The 15,586-nt window shown below is 42.5% G+C and overlaps 1 protein-coding gene across 2 annotated transcripts in view; it reads right to left on the minus strand.

Moving 5' to 3' along the window:
• The window catches only part of nos1 (nitric oxide synthase 1), a 70,041-nt gene extending 54,877 nt beyond the window's left edge, over positions 1–15,164 (minus strand). The window contains exon 1 of one of the 2 annotated variants that reach the window (XM_022230572.2): positions 14,425–15,164. The gene's annotated coding sequence lies outside the window, so the exon portion shown is untranslated. The remainder of the gene's footprint in view (positions 1–14,424) is intronic. The other variant, XM_087140863.1, reaches the window with a different exon arrangement.
• Positions 15,165–15,586: the final 422 nt, after the last annotated feature.

The raw sequence follows: 15,586 nt of genomic DNA on the forward strand, positions 1-15,586 counted from the left end.
AGAAGATGGCTCTGAAGGATCGGATCGACCAGTCACATATCAATGTTTATCGAAGAATTTTTCTACCGCATTCATTTAATTTCGTTGGAGTTTAAATTAGTGATTAGGGCCTATCCAAAATATTGCCAATGTCAAAACAGTTGAATTTATTTCTTTTTCATGATCAAATTCAAGTTTCAAGTCGTGCTGATACAACCGTACTCTCGTGAATATGAAAACCTTGACAAAACTGGGAAATTTAGTACCATTTCTAAAAGTGATTCTGTAAATTTCAAGCATTTTTAGATATTTCATTCTGCTGTCATTTCTCGAGTGAAATTTCGATGTGTGAAATGGAAATTGGGTTCAATTTGAGAAAGGGCAGTGCTGCGTCCACTGCGTCACTCGACAGCGTACGCCGAAGACTTAAAGGTAAATAATTTGAAAGCGTCTTTTCAATTTTCGAGATAAATCCTTCAATTACGCTCAAAAGGCCGAGAACGGATGGGGCCACTCCTGCCTCAAGTGGAGACTCAGAAAGGTTTTTAATCAGAGGATGTTACGGGGTAGAACTGGAGAGCTTGCCATCAATAAAGGTGTTGCTGAATTCGAGAAGGGAAAAAAATCGCTTTGTGAGCAGAACAGTCTCCAAACGGTTGGCGTCTTACGCATTACATCAACACGAGCTTCCGTCTATTTGTGCAATTCTCAATCAGTCAAGAATTGACGATTGGCGCTTTGCTCCGGGCAACGAGTTCAGATCAACTGTCTTTACCCGCTCTTTCTTGCCCCATCCAGCCTGTACCATTAAAGTACCGTTTAACCGAATGATCGAGTGATCAGTTTAACCACAATTGAATAAAAGCCAATGTGTTTACGAGAATTTCTAAAGCATGCACTCTGATTTTTTTATGAAATCTGCGTGGAAGCAGCATCCTTTGATTTCTGTAGAACCGGTTTATGATTTTTATGTTCGCATTGAAAGCGCCCAATTCTGAAATAAAACAAAAATTGGGGTCAAGACAATGTAATACAGAATGGAAACAATTGTATGTTTTTTCCAGAAAGGTAACAGACCCGAGTCAACCAATCTTATTATGCATTTCACCATCTGCAGTAAATATAATTTATGTCTACTATTTTTACACCTGTTAAAATCCCTCTTGGCCACATTCTACGAATTGTCAGCGACATGAAAAAAAAAGAAAATTCATGGAGAAAAATTGACAGAAGAGGACTTTTTGAGTGGAGCAGGGATGCTGTCGTTGGTCAGAGTTCTCGCAGTTTCTGGGAAAATGAGTTGAATAAATGTATTGTGGACTGACACCGAGACCGTATCTTCGAGGTCGGCCAAATTAGGCCATCTCACCAGAGGTGGTGCATGAGAGAGATGGTGCCTTGAACACGTCTTTGAATAAGATGCTATCTCTTTATTGTTCAACGTCGTATAGCAACCCTTATTTGAACAGATCAACTAATTTATACGGTGACATAAAATTGTCCCTATTGTAGCTTCAATCTGACATGAGTCCGAACAATGGGTTAAAGAATATCATTTCACTCCGCAAGAAATCTTGCTGAAGTACATCGGGGGCGGGGTCTTTGCCCTGTCTGACGACCCCTGAAACTCCTTTTGATTGAATTAGTAGTAATTATTTTTTTCAAATTATAAATTCCACATCACGCACAAGGTCGCGAGCGTATATCCTGTCGGCCTGCGTACCATTAATCGATCTCTAAAAGCTACAACCTTAGGGGTCAAGGGGTGGCACTGTGCACCCCTAAGGCCATGGAAATAGATCGACTTTACATCCTCGCCGATTCTCCTCTTTCTCGAACATACAAAAGCGATTTCAAAAGGTTTGGAAGATTTCTTCGAATTTAAGTGTATGGATGTTTCTATTTGTTTCTCGACCGATGCAGAGATGTAGAATCTCGAAACACTTCAAACTGTTTTCCAAGATGTATTTTTGCGTTTGGAGATGTTAATTATAACAGTGGTTAAGAGATCTGCACTAGTAAGCAGGAGGTCGTGGGTTCGAGTCCCACCGAGTAAGCTTGTGAATTTTTTCGCAAGCTCTCGGACAAGCACTGAGCATACAGTGCTTATTAATATACGTTGGGTACGGGCAAAACCCGTTATATATAACTTGAAACTGTGTTGAGAAATTGTCTCGAGGGGTAAGAGGAAATAAAATGGAGAAAGGTAAGCAAAGGGGCGGAACCACACCTCAGCCAGTTAAAAGCAGTTATCAGTCACACCAGCCAGGGCGGTCACTTCAAAGAAATCCGGTGCTGCACGAGAAAAGACCACTGCTCCTGCTCCTAATTGGCAACCCATAAAAAAAATCCAAGAACCCTGAACAAGATTTACAAGAACCGGTCCTTGTTGATATGAGCTAATCCTGCCGAAACACGCATCGCTCGAAATGAGGTTTTACGACTTGAAGTTCTTGCGACTTCGGATCCTTACACCGATCCATCAAATGTTGGCATGATTACCATGACCCAGCCTGATTTCAATGACATGCTATTAAAGCTCAAGTATTCCTCTATTGAATAACTAATTAATGAAGGTTTTAAAGCAACGGGTATCAAATGTAAGCATGTGCCGTTTCACAAAACATCTAGCGTTACATGAGAGACTTAGCATTCAGTGCCTTGAGCTAAGCTTTATCATAATCTCTAGGACTGCAATCACCTCTGGTCGCACTTTTGGGCAAGCTGTCAACGCCTTAGCCTTGATCCTCTAAAAAGACCGTTCTTCCGAGACCTCCGGCTAAATGTTACCTCGCTGGTTGTTGCTTCCCACCTGAAGACGGAAACAATCCTGTCGATGCACGTCACTTCAACTTGAAGCCACAACTTCAGGACGACAGACATTTCTAACAATCTCTTCACAGCTTGAAGTGCACGAGAGCATGTGTCCGTAGTTTATCCGCACATGTTGAAAACGTTCGGCATTTTGGAAGGAATTAACACTCATCCAATAATCCAATAATAAGTTTATTGAAACTGGACCAACTCAAGAGACATTTGTCCAACGCTGTATGTAGTGGACATTTTGGCCAATAAGGAGCAAGCCATCCATTTGTTGGGCACCAGTATAGCCTATGATCTGATGACGTCACACTTTGTCTGCACGTGCACTTTCCTACGGAGCCAGCGATGGCCAACAGTCCACTGGGCACCATAGGAAAGCACGCGTATAAAAAGTGTGGCGTCATGAGTAGGGTGGTCTTTTGTATAAGAAAAGGTGCATGACTTGACTCTTTCTCGAGTCACAATTTATAAAAGGATGCAACATTAATAAACTCACTACAGAAAAACAAAGAAATTTGTTAAAGTCTAACCAGTATTGATAATATATCTTGAACAGGATTTGCAATATCCAGATATAAACTAGTACTTTGAAAATAGTAAATATCACCTAACAACAGGATGTCTCAAATTCGGACTCTACTTTTCATCATTACACATTTTGGAATGTGATTAAATACCCCTATCACTCCCAAGATGTTGAGCACTCCAATGTGTTTTCCTTCCGCTACTTAGACGAGGAAAGCTATTCAAATATTAGGCGTCCATGTTTGTTGATACTTAGCTGTAGCAGTTATAGCTAACAGTCTACTTGTACGGTTGGCCTTCCGTGAATTGACACACAGAAATGACTGCTTGTTAGCATAAAATGAAAATGTGGTTTATAGTCTACCTATTTTGAACATCTCGGTCGAGTGGGCGCGAAACTGTTAACACGCGGTACGACGTGGTGTCTATAGTGAAACGTTCTGTAAAGTGGTTACCATTTTGTTGTTATTAAATAACACGGGCCATTGTCTGTGATATCACACGCTGTTTAATCGAGTACTTTACCACATAGGGTGCAACCTGTGATATCTAGTTTTCGGTGGTTAATTAAGTGGTTTTCGCATGGTGTTAATGTTACACCACATGATATCAATACTGGACCATCGATTAACACCACGCAAGTGGTTATCTCAATTTAACCACTTAAATCAATGGAAGGTTAATCTGTCCAATTATACAGATTTTGTAGATGGGTCTTAATTTGTGTCTTTGGCGCAGTAAAAAAATCCTGGTCCTGCACCATAACAACCTCGTTTGATGTCATTGGGCTTAAGGTGCCTTTCCATATGCGCATCAACACTTGCGCCACACGTTGCGTATCCGTCAAAATCGCTTCCGGAGCGTTTTTGACGGCAGAACGCAACGCACACGTGTGCTACGTTAATAGGGGTCGATTTTTGTGTCCGTGAAAGTGGAATGCATGAACGCATCGTGTACGCAACGTACCCCCCAAAAAACGTACATAGGCTTACGGAAAGCCGCCTAGCTCCCGTACGTCAAATGCACTACTACAGGGAACACTAAGACTGCATTTGAAATCCCAGTGTATAAAGCCTACGTACAGTTGACAATCTTTATGAAGATAGACAAACCTAATTTAGATAGTCAGACTTAGTGTAGATAGTCAGAACTGGTGTAGATAGACAGACTTAGTGTAGATAGACAGACCTAGTGTAGATAGTCAGACTTAATGTAGATAGACAGAACTGGTGTAGATAGACAGACCTAGTGTAGATAGTCAGACTTAGTGTAGATAGACAGACCTAGTGTAGATAGACAGACCTAGTGTAGATAGACAGACTTAGTGTAGATAGTCAGACTTAATGTAGATAGACAGACCTAGTGTAGATAGACAGAACTGGTATAGATAGACAGACCTAGTGTAGATAGACAGACTTAGTGTAGATAGACAGACCTTGTGCGTTAGCTGGACAAGTTTTTAAAAAGGAATTTTTCAAGGTATGGTGGTTAGGTAGCGTTTTTAAAAGGAAGTTATTTTGAAGAGAAGAAGCAAAGTTACCGATTCAATGTAATTGGTCAGTCGTATGCATAGTCTTGACAAAGCCTTTGTCAAATCGATCAATTATATTTTAGAGGCAACATTACTTCTGTGATTTGAGGCGACGCAGCTAGTCAAACTCTATTAAAATGACTGAAAATTAATTTGTAGTGTTCGTCCAACTTCATGGACGAACGTTGTGTGTTTAGCTGATGTTCTTTAAACAGACTTGCCAGGCATATCGTGGAATGATTAACTGACCACCAAAGGAATACATCTGTGGAATTGTTGGAACTATTTAGAGACCGATCGGCCAACTGAAGCAGACGCATTTCGGGGATGGGTGCAACGCTATCGATTGAAGTGGCAGTTTTTCCAACGCAGACTCCAATTATTTTGGGTCAGTAGTAAACCGGCCTTTTGTCGGGCCACGGGAACAAAACGCCAAAGATTTTCATTAATATTTCCTGATATCCAGTCCAGCAAAAATTGCTGTTTCCCTTGACTGAATCGCCAGGGGAGACCATGATTTAATCAACGGGACTTCCACACTCCGAAAAAGCACTCGAAAGCATCAAAGTAGATTAATGTCGGGGTGTCAAAGATTTCCCGAGGCATGCGATGTTGCCAGGTTCCACCATGTTTACTTGCTTTACAAAGTGTTTCCATTTCCCCATGGGTTTAAATGTCGTCTGGCCATCTGGTGGTGGGAGAATGCAAGGCGAACACAACGCACGACAGTCAGAAGACGCCTATCGAACCTCCTCCTATCTCTTATGATTTATGTTAAGATGATTTTTTGCTTGTAATGCCGGCGCCAACCAGACTGCCCGGCCATGGCAGGTCGGCATGGTGTTTACCACCTCCCCTCCTCCCAAAAATCTACATGAAATTAGAACTTTTCCCACCAAAAATGACACAAATGATTTCCGGCAAAGTGCACTGGTCTGAAGTCGAGCCGAGAGCATTGGAAATACTGCTCCATAAGGCATTTGCAGAGGAAACGGTCAAAGCCCTCGCATCACGGCTAACAATGCAAGCTGCGCTGCCTCACACCGTGATGAGCAAATTTGGTTTAATAAATGAAGCCTCGAGGTTTCTTTGCTTTAAATCGAAGCGAACCCCCCCCCAAAAAAGAAAAAAAACCTAACCAGTTTGGCTTGTTCAACCACTGACAGCCGAGGGCTGACGTTCAGTCTTATCACAAATCCTGTATCCATACGATGCTGCATTTGAAATCTTTAGACGCGCACACAGTATTCCAAATATACTGCTTTAATCATTACGATGGTCCCGCGAGACATTGTTTAATGTGCACCCTCTATTAGATTCTTTGCAATGCTAATTTTCATACATAGCTTTAAGGGCCTTGTAGAAAAGCTTCTTGTTTTATTGAATCTTTGTATTTCGAAACGACCTTGTAATACGGATATAACGATTGACTATAGCGTTGGAAGGAATATTTCGGCCCCTCACTTATCATGAAAACAGAACCGTCAGTTGGGAGCTCGTTAACACAGTGTGAACCTGGCTATTGAAACAAGCATTTTATAGACACGAGCGTCTTTCAACTGCGCTGCCGTCCGGATTTAGAATGTCAGTTTAAAATCTCATGTTTTTCTTGCATTTCTCGAAGGATTTCGCGAGCCCTTGTCTGTTTTGATAAACATGGCACGATGGAGATCTCCTGGAATGACAACCACCGTAAATTCATAAACTGGGTATTTCGTTCGGTGGTAAAAAAGAAAACAAGCTTTGCGTCGTTATTGCCAAAATCTAAAGATGGTCGTCCCCTACGGGGCGGCGTGCCGGGACCAGCATCCATGCGCCGTGGTTTGATCAACATCGACGGCCGGAAACCGTGGCATCAGCGGAAACGAGCAGCCCGACACGTTCGGCACGGGACGATAAACCTACTAACCCAGCACCAACCCAATTGCGAATGGCAGACGACTGTTCCGTGTTTATGGGGGGAGGTTTTGTGTAGAATGAACATTCTGTACAAGTTGGTATCAAGACATCATGAGACCCCTAACAATTTTAAAATCTTTACCCTAACACAACAGGTGAAGGATTGAGGACTGTTAGGGTTAAGATTGCTAATATATTAGGGCTCAAAGTGACAAATGTATGATTTCAAACACTAACCTTCTAGAAATGTGAAAGATAAAATTGTGTTCGAGTTCTAGTTTGGCCCAAAAAGGAGACGAATAGAATGCTAAGCATTAATTGAGCTTCGAAATGTTTTGTGTGTCTTTGTGCAAAAGGTACAGAGGCAAAAGATCGGCAAATGCCCAATCTTGAATTTCATTCACCAAATGTTGAAAGCTAGATACACGACTTCCTCTGTGGTATGCAAACGTAATAGGCGGGGGGGGGTCGAACACGGTCACATGACCATACATCCTTTCAGACTGAGAGGCCACTCAAATTTCACACATGAAAAAGCTACCCACTGAACCAATAACTCAACATATCCTGCGAGGGATAGAGGGAGACAAAATCTCAAAGATGTCGAATCAATTTCCAAAAAGATCAATGCGATACACACGGGTCCATAACGTTTACCCAAGACTCCCAGTGGAATAACTTACGGGGTGTTATAGGGGACATGTAATTCCGCATTCTGGTCAACACGACTATCATGACGTCATCAAACAATGTCTTGATAAGTAGGTCTTTTGGAGGAAACGTCAATGAGAATGAGTTAGGGTGTACATTCTATTAAACAGCCTAATAATTCTTAGGTTTGCTCATTCAAACGTTCGTCATTATGCTCAAGTCTGCTAACACTAGAAAACTAAGGTATTCCTGTGAAAACTGCAGTAAGTTCTCACAAAGGCCGCCTCCTACCATACGCATTTCGTTATCTAAGTCATAAAGTGTGTCAGACCACTGTTCCATTCGTCCAATACTGACTTATAGCTGAGACAAGTGTCCAAGATTCTGGACACAACATGGATCCTTTGGGTACTAATGCAAACAGCCTTGAACTTAACACTGCACGCTACAATGAAAATGTCGACGCCATTCTGTGTCCGTTAGAGGACAGTTGTCGCAACTCTCCATGCAGCGCTGGCATTTTGCTGGGAAACAGTGACCCAACACGACATGACCGGATGCCAGCATAAGATGGAATGGTTATGCAACATCTCAAATGAATGTTTTGTCTTTCATTCTGATCTTTCGGCCCTGAGGACAAATTTACCTTCCAATGTCTTTCAACATCGTGGTCAAATTTTAACCAACCACTGGCTGGTAAAATTCTGTGGCTGGTCGTCAGCACAAACGCAAAAGAATACTTCATTAAGCGTTCAAAATCTCACTCAGCAAAAATACAGTCTGAGGGACAATCTGACAGCGACAAAGGGGCGAGAATTCTGCAAACTCTAATCGCCCCTACCAATACATGTATAGTGTTCAGGATACAGGCGTTTCACAATAGTGCGCCTCCAAGAGTTTGCAATGCGTTGGCCAATCACACTGCGTGAAATCTTTCAACCCAATGTGCGTGTGGAAATGGTCGACAAACTTCGCGCGTTGTGATTGGCCAACGCGTTGCGAACTCTTGGGGTGCACTATTGTGAATCGCCTGTATTACTTTCGAAATCCCAACATTTCTGCAGGGAGTTGATTCAGTCCAAGACAAGAATCAACAATTCTGTTCAGAATATATGTGGCAATATGCCCTGGGTTTTGAAACTTACAATTTAACCGGCAGTCTTTCACAAATCAACAAAGCGTTAACAACTACAATCGATTTTTTTGTTCATATTAGAAGAAAGGCTGCGAGATGAGATATCAGCAAACAGCCGTCGGGAAGAAATCAGCCCCTGTCATTTTTGACGATTCCCCGTTTGTCAATCGGCAGGTGTTTTTCAAGTTTCTGTCTCTGGCCTCTTCCGCTCAGTGACCGTAACACTGTGTAACGTGCTGAGCCATGTAATGATGACACAGAAAACAATCTGTCACACTGCTTACGAATGCCAGTTATAATGAACGGTGGGGCGGACCCAACTACATGAACACCATGTATTGTCATCATAGTAAAGAAAAAAACCGCCCTGCATAAAGCACAATGCAGTCCTGGCGTATCCAAGAATTCCAATCACCAAGAAACAAGTGAATAAAATGGAACATAAATGTACTGTGTCTGCAATGTTCAGAAAATTATTTATCTAATGGGGGGCATTGGCCATGGGATTTCTAAATGAGATTACGGTACTTGTTATGAAATACCAAAAACAATGATCGCATCGTTTCCCCCATCTCGCGCGACGAAAGTCCTTGGAGGCTCAGACAGTGTAAATGTCATCTGTCTGTTTCTGGTCATCACTAATGAGTCTGTAAACAATTGGATGCTAAACGCCCGAAACTGGTGGCAGGATGGGAGCTTTTGAAGTAAATTGTGACTTAGATGGAGCAAGGAGCCAAAATGAGACGAAAAGAGCAGAAACAAAACCAAGGGATCAACGTTTATACACATTACATTAAATTGCCTACATCCCTTTGAAAGATACATTATTCCATATTCCAACACATCAAACCGTTAAAGACAGGTCCAGTCTTGTTTAAGTCGTAGAGGTATACACATTTTTGTGCTAAAAACACGCATTCATATCATGCGTTGAAAGACGAAGTATCGTTTATCTGATTGTGCCTTTAACATTCTCCCCTGGACCAAAGATGGAACCACGTACAATCGAAGACTTTTCAGCGAGGGCTTTTCTCCGAGGACGCAATTTGTCTTTGTGCACGTGGTTTCTGTGCGGTTCTGTCCTCAGTCAGAACCAGAACACTGTGTTTCCTTTTGTGCTTTGGACAACGTCGCATAGACTAAACACAATGACATGTAGGTTCGCGGACGATTTTCAAACGAAGGCCTGCCTCCGAGGACAACAGTTCATCTTTTGCAGTTTCTGTGCGATTCTGTCCCGGTCTAAACGCACAATTGATAGAAGGAAGCGCGTCGTTATACAGCCCGACCCTTGCATGGCAGTGGACTTCCCCGATCTCAGACAATGACTCGCCGACAGCCAGACCAAAATGTACGTCGACGCCATGCCAAACTAGAGGTCTCCATCGGGACAGATGATGAGTTTCCGTTGGAGAAATTATCCACTACTCACATTACATCCTAAATCAGCAATCTTAGCTCCCTGGACGCGGCATTTACAATTCAGAGTGAAACTAAAGATCTTATTTATTTTTGGACTCGCTTAAAGACATCTTTTTTTGTGCAATTTGATATTTTTTACTGAAAACATTGCAACTCAAGTTTGGTAAAAGCATGAGAGTAATTTTAACGCGCACCAGAGATCAGAAGGTTAATTTGTATACACGCTACAAGGCATTCACAAGATGAATACAAACTATTGGTTAAATACATAGTAACGCAATCACTTTAAAAATGTGCACGAATTGCCTCTAGAGAAAAACGTAAACTCATTCAAAAATAAGTTATATTCAAAACATGGTGTATGGATTTCAATATCGAAAAGTGTTTCTGTGCTTCAGCGAAGAAGCCGTCCGAAATTGAAAAAAATGCCTTGTTTTAGAACGAAGTGCCAAGAAAAAGGCTTAATAATTTCAAAAACGAAGAAGTTAGTGTCAACTATAAAAACTGACACCAGGTCATAAATTGATCAGCTGGTAAAGTTCAGAGGAATATGAAAGATGCAGGTGGGCCTCTACTGAATGGTGGATTTACAGAACATGGGGGCTCGGTATCAGCGTCCATAGTAAATGTCCGGAGGGCAATGCCCTTTGTCGACAAGGTCATCATAGCCGAAGGAGCATGCACGCAATGCTTCAAAATGACCGCCCTTAATTAATTTCAAATTAATTAAGAAGCTTTTAAATGGTGCCCCCAGCTGGTGCCTCTCACGCGGGGTCGTAGCACTGCACGTGTCGGCAAGCTGACGGGCAAAGCAAGCGCTCCTTCTCGCTACCAAGTGCCAAAGAAATGGCGGTTAATTTACCCTGAGACTCCAAAGAATAATAAATCTATAATTTCGCACCTTCTTTCAAGGCCCTCCCCCCCGATTGACCAGTGGCTAAATGCTGACCTTAGATTCACCGCAATTGCAATTCGATTATGAAATGATTTTGTTCGCGAAGAATTATCTAATATGCAAATGCAGCGGTGGGGCAAATACAATTTTGTCAACGGCAGTGCTGACGTGGCCGTTATGCGCCCACGATGTAAACAGCGTTTTGTGGTCGGTCGGAACAATCAATTATCTTGGAATTGACTTTGTTAATTCACAAAAAGAAGATGTCGCAATGGCTCAAGCACTGAGCAGACGAAATGGAAGGGAGAGGGGCATGCAAAAGGGATTGGAAGGTAAGGGGGGAGGTGGGAGAAGAGGTCAAAGGGGACCACAGAAGCTGGAGAGGCATCGAAGTTCATCGCCAACTCCCTTTTTTTTTTAATATTGTCCACACACAATGTACTGATTGTACCCAGGCCTGTCATTGTAATATCATACTTGGTGGAGTTCCTCCACCTGCCTCTTCAAGACTCTCGAGAATTTCCCTCCAACTTGTCTCTCTAATAAGTGACCGTCAAGCAACGACATCGAGTGCTCGCTAACTCAATTAAGAAACGTCCGATCCCCTGTGTTCCGTTTGATCGCGCGGCAGTCGGCTTTGTTCTGGTCTTTTAGAGATGAAAATTGCCTCTGTCTTGTCATGTGACGATGAATCTTCCTCGCTTGCTCCTTCACGTTTATAATGAATTTCAGAATGCTCGGCGGTGCCACATTGGCGAAGTAAGTCAACTTTCCTGGGAGATTACAAAGGCACATTCACCACACCCTCACTTCGACAGAACCCTTTCATACTTGAACGTAATGACCTGAACAGTCATACAATAGAATCCATAAATGTCAAATTTCACAGTGATTGAGATCTGAACAAGAAAGGATCCCGACTTCATCAGATTTAAACATAATTGACAATGTTAAATCTTCGGAAAGAAAGTCAAGGTTGTATAATTGTGGCAGAATCTCTTTCAAACACAAAAGAACCTGTGAATTGGATCCAGCGATCGAATGAGACACAGGAAACTTTTATAGACATAATCAAAAGAAGTAAAAAGACAACGTAGTTGAAAAGGGGGAAAAACGCAAAAGATGGCTTATTATGACAGCTGTCCTTACACAATTGGGGCCGTCGACGAGCGGAAATAAGCGGGTCGAGAGAAGATATAACGGGATTCACAGCCCAGAATACATCGCCGACATACTGGGGAATTAAAAAGACTAGAGCTCCTTCATAAAAGATACTGTGTGATATCATCGGAACATTTTGCCGTGGGGAGAAAACGGGAAAGCGAAGTGATTATACAGTTGGGTGTGAATTACAAGTAAGACAATTAAGCGTCTGCGTGTAGCGGACGGCCCACGGCGGTTGATAATGTTCCACCTCAGCCACATCGGAAATAATTCGAGGTGACCAGGGAGTAGCTGGTAAAAATGATTAAGTTGGACTGTGGCGAAGATTAGGCTGATCACTGCTAGTGATAACCATTCAGAGAAGTCCAGATATAATGTCTAAATTGAAATAAGCAGTTCGTCACGAATCCACACTTCACTTTTTAAGAGATATATCAGCAGAGAAATCCAACTCAAATTACAGTGCCTTAAACTAAAACACCTGACAGTCACCCTCAATAAAAGGGGGCAAAGGGACTTGCCCCATGAACACAGCCAACCATTGAAGAACTTGAGCGTTAATAACAGAACATGTCCTCAAGTTTCATACCAACAAATATCACTCACAGCCTCAGTGAGACTTACACTAGATGAGTTGTCAAAATTATTGATCACTATTTTTAAGTGAGCAGCGCACACGAGACTGGGGAATTAAGCTATGATTCATTCGATTCCAACCGCGACTCTTCGTCACACGACTCTTGTCCCCCCTGCCAACCCTGGTCGAGAATCTCTGCCATCGTCCACAATAATGTCGTCTCACTACAAGTCGAGGTTTTTCTAGTCTCGATCAGCTGTCCTTCGGGCGTTGTAACATCACTCACTTGATGCATTATACACCAACCTCCTCGATAATTTCCACACCGTTAATGCATGCTCACGCATGTCTGGCTGATGTTTGCGAGATCGGGGCCATTCCGCGCTGACATAGTTCTCTGAGAGCGGGGCCTGTACTGTAGTCCCCTCCCCCCAACTTTCCAGCCGACCCTCCGGGTATACCTAGCGGGACTAGGCCTTCAAACACGATAAATACACAACATAGTGACTAACAAACGCGTAGTTTTTACCTTACACATCTAATATTATACCTCATCTTTGAATCTTTCTCAACTGGATCTCACACAAGAAATGTTCAACCCTTTTATCTGTATTCAGCTTTCCTGTCGCCTCGCTCTGGCAGAAAAAAACGCACCCCCAGTGGCTCTTGCTCAATTTAAAAATAACAGAAGTAAAATTTAAGGGCAATTTAGCTGCGTCATCGATTTGTCAAACCGAGTCCGTAGAATCACTTAATAGCCTTCCATTTTCCGAATTCGACATGCACAAACTGGATTTTCTTTTCAATAGGTAAAAAACTTTACAAAACAGCCATTGCCGAGTTCCTAGGCCATTGTCGAGTTCCTATAAATAAACTTTTTTTGTTGTTATACAACTTTTCAACTACAATCACACGATAACATCACATACGATGGACCATTTCAGGGCTAACATTCCCGAGAGCGATCTAATTAAATTGCATCTTCCTCGTCAGACTAACATTTTTTCCAAGGCTGCGCACAATAGTAATAATGAAACTAAACAATACTATACAATGATGTAGATATCATGGGTCTTGACTTCATTTCAATGGTCATGCAGTGAAATGAATAAGGATATGCTCCACAACCGTGACTCATATTTATATTGCTGCAGATGGAAGAAAATTATGTCGAACGACAACGGTTCGCTTCATGATGAGATACCGATTCAATTTCCTTTGGAAATAGACTCGAAATTGGACTTCAAGTAGGCACGCGAGCTCGCCTGTTTCAAACAGTTTGACGGCTGTTATCGAATAAGATTTAACATCTCCGGATGAAGTCGACAATATAGTCGACAAAACGACAACAGATTGCCTATATATTAGGCTTTTTCCTCAGCCATGCCCTTTGATAGAAGATTCCCGAACTTTTTCTCATCCTGGTGAATGTATTTGATGTATCCTCCAAGTTCCATAACTCAAAAAGAACGTATACATTTACTTTCATATCGCGCCCAAGAATGTCGGAACAAACGACAGTTGGCAAAAGTTTATTGCGTGAAAAGCGCAAGCAAGAATTGGTATGCGACTTGGACTACTGTGTTACGCACGCGTGCTTAACCGCAAGTCACGTCGAAGTAATTCTGGGAAAGAATGCCTTTGATCCGCCGCTTTCTTGGGCTTGAACAAAGTCCACAGGTATGGTGGACATTCCGGAGGTATTTCAAAGAAACAAAGTTTGACACATTGTCTCAATTCCTAACATTTTTGCATTGAACCAGTGGCGTTCGGACACTGCATTCTTTTCAACTGTTTCAGAGAGATGAAGTGAAAAATGTTACCTTTTCGGCTGGCAGCTCAGCTCTGGGGAAGGGAGTGGTCGTTATTATAGCTTCTCTGCCGTTTTGGTGTGGTGCTAGCTCTCCAAGGACGAGTCCCTTTGTAACTTGTCCAAACGCAGTGCCCGGGAATTTGAAATAAAATATCAAGTCCTCGGTGTCTAGGCCGTGAAAGAACAACGCCGACCGTGCTCAGGTTGGAGTAGGAAGTGGGAATGACGAGGAAGGGGTGGCTGGTAGTGGACTTACAGGGCGTAAACTGGAGTTGGGTATAGAGCTGACGACGCTGCCAAGTCCCGGAGTGTTCTCTTGACGAACTCCCCAAATGACTTTTGCACCAAGCTAGGCCATGGGCGTATCAGCAGCGCACGCATGGGTGACCGTTCACACTGGATCGGTGACCGGTAGTGAATTGGTTGCGATACGCACTGCTTGCCTCGAACAGCGAGTTGCGTGTTCTCCAGCCTCGCACACACTCACTAAAAAAACCTACATACCAATCGCTATGGGGGAATGCGCTTCGTCCATGTACGGGGGCTCCGTCACTGCCACTGTCAATCGATGGGACATGATGTAATTGTTCACGCTATCTACCACGGACTGCAGGCTGATCACGCTATCATCCGTGAACCACAAGGTGGTTTCCGAACCACGATTGTGACTCGATACAAGGACATTTTGGGCTTGACAGGCAATTTTGGGATTTTTCTAAATTCAAGTTTCAAATTACAGAATTCATTTTTTAAAATTTGTATGTAACATGCATATCGTTATTACTCAAAGTTTAAATGTACCTATATTTTACCGAAGTTCCAACCTTGTTCACAACAGAGGGTTCCGAGAACTGATGAAGTCAGTGTAAGAAATGGCTGGAATGTTTACTTAAAACATTCGGAGGCCAATTCAGCATTTATACAACTTCAGTTTGAAAGCTTCATTAAGAATCTTACCACGTGATCAGTTTAGTAAGACCAGTTTTTCAGTCTTTTACAAAACAGTGGAGCTATGCGCTGGTTCCCGTCTTTCCATTGGCACGTGTGGAGGGAACCTATCTCAGCCACAAATCTATAGAGTTCGTGGAGTGCATGCAGCGGTAATAATAGGAAACATATACACAGACATTACACTTCTATCAATTGCCTTTCCGTAGTGTCTGTCCCTGGAG

The sequence above is a fragment of the Acanthaster planci genome, linkage group LG09 (genome assembly GCF_054643075.1).
Source record: "Acanthaster planci isolate LZ-2023a linkage group LG09, COTS_SCS, whole genome shotgun sequence".
NCBI lineage: Eukaryota > Metazoa > Echinodermata > Asteroidea > Valvatida > Acanthasteridae > Acanthaster > Acanthaster planci.